This window comes from Anoplophora glabripennis, unplaced genomic scaffold (assembly GCF_000390285.2).
Source record: "Anoplophora glabripennis isolate ALB-LARVAE unplaced genomic scaffold, Agla_2.0 scaffold39, whole genome shotgun sequence".
NCBI lineage: Eukaryota > Metazoa > Arthropoda > Insecta > Coleoptera > Cerambycidae > Anoplophora > Anoplophora glabripennis.
In genome coordinates, this window is record NW_019416254.1 from 394,694 (window position 1) to 397,090 (window position 2,397).

The following is a 2,397-nucleotide window of genomic DNA, read 5'->3' on the forward strand; positions in this document are numbered from 1 at the left end:
TAAGAATAAGGAATACGGAATTAATTACTCGACTTTTTTATTAAAATTATAATTAGTTATTTATTTATGAAAACTCCATACAGTGCCTTCATAAATGTCCGAGTCCCACGTGACGGTGACTGTTAAGCAACCAAACTTACACTGGAGGCAGTGATTAACACAAAATTCCCTAAAGACAGTGGAGTCCAGTGGACTACTACATATTATATTTTGCTTTAATTTACAAAATGTTTCTTTTTTCAATAGAAAATAATTATTTTTTCTATTTTTGGCACATCTAGAACTCTAAAAAATATTGAACCCGTATTTTTTTATTTTCTCGGAATTCGGTTTCAAGGCGTAGAAACCACTCTTAGAAGACGGTAAGAGCGAAAATCTTCATAAATCTCGATATTTTAATTATTATTCATTAACAACATTTTTTTTATATTAATCCTGTATATTCTAGAACATAAACGTTTCTGAGAAAATAAGGGAAACAAAGTACCTACTCATTGTATTATTCTAAAAATATTAAACATTCCAACTGTATTAAGACGTCACAAGATGATAAATTTTATCAAATTAAGTGATTTTAGATAATTCAGGTGATATTATTAATAAGTTTTCTACAAAATGCAGTACATTGAATATGCCAGTTTTACCGCAGTTATTTCAAATTCGTTTCTTTTTTAATAACAGTATGTACGTGTTTTCATTTAGTTTTGCACATCATGATGGTGAGATTTGAAAATTATGTTCAAACAATTTTTAAAGATTGATAACATTTGTGCAGTCTTATAAAACCTAAAACTGTACATAATCTTTGTAGTCAAGCTCCATCAAAACTCAGTTGTTCAAATGGGACATCATTAATGGAACTATGCTAATTAAAAAAAAAACAAATTAGCATCTGGAAATTTATATACAGACAGATTTGTGCGACCATGTAGCATGTACTACTGCAAAACTCAGCCATTTGGTAAATATTTCTTCTTCTTTTTCTTCTTTTTTTTCTTAACCTGTGGTTAGGCTCTATTCAAGTCCCATAGCACTGCGGCCTTATTAGGCCTATTGTGCGCCTCACCTACCTCAAACCTATTCAATAACTAGTTTTGTCCTTAATTACCTACATTTCTCTCTGTTCCTTGGGTTTCCGAAAGGGTTTTCCTAGGAGCGTCATTCTACTACGTACAAATCCTGGAGACTCGGCCAGAATTACATCCTCGGCAGACCGGACTGTCTACACGTCTTAGACGTATAGACAGATGTACCCTAAAATGACAGTGTCCTGTTATAAGTCCCGTTACTGTCCTGAGCCGAATTTTATTCAAGCTCAGCAACTCATTTGTTCTATCCTGCAAAGGACACTCTATAAGTTCCTTCGCATGTTTTTGCCTTGGCGTTTTAGTCCAGTATTTTCTATGTTCTGACTCAGCCCATTTGCTCAGGACCCCCTTGACCACACTGGGAGATGTGCCACAGATGTGTCGGATCTCTTCCTAGCAAGTTCACCTGCTTTCTTATTTCGTCAATGCATAGTAGTAGTAGTCTGAAGCCTTAATTGCTGCGTGACTGTCAGAGAATATGTATATGAGTTTATGTTTATAACCTTTACCAGTGAGAGACCTCTCAAGATTGTAGCTTGCACTCCATCTAGATTTGGGTGGTAGATTTAACATGACAGTACTAAGATTCATTTATTTTTTAAATTCTGTTGTTGCTAGTGCGTATGATATAATTGCAATCTACGAGACCTGGATCAAGGAGGATGTTTTTACATCTGAATTGTTTTCTGAAGAATATGTGATATACCGTTGTGATCGAGATTTGCAATTGACCAACAAATCTAGAGGTGGTGGCGTCTTACCTGCTGTTAACTGTAAATACATTTCTTTTCCACTGGATTTTTCGGATATAAGAAGCATTTCCCCCTACATTGTTGACACTGGGTGCAGGTTCATCATTGACTCTTTTATATTGTATATACTTGTTGTTGTTTATATCCCTCCATCAGTTATACATAATGAGTTTGAAGTATTTGTTGAGTTCTTAATTTCTCTTGATATTATCGTCACGAGTAACAAAAAATTTATCAGAATTGGGGATTTTAATATTAAAATCCCCAATTCTTTAATACATTGTTAATAGCACAATGGAGTTTAAATTAGTTTTAATGAAACAATTCTTAGATGTAACTAATGCAAGACAATTCAATAATGTTTTAAACAGTGATGATCGCTTATTAGATTTAGTTTTTTCCGATCATGATTGTTACGTTAAAAAAAATTATATGCCTTTGGTAAGCGAAGATTTATGTTATCCCTCTATTACAGTGTCATTTTTCCAGGTAGATCATAGATAATCGATGTCTCAAAGAAAAAGGGTATCGTGATTATAAAAAGCAAAATTCATTCT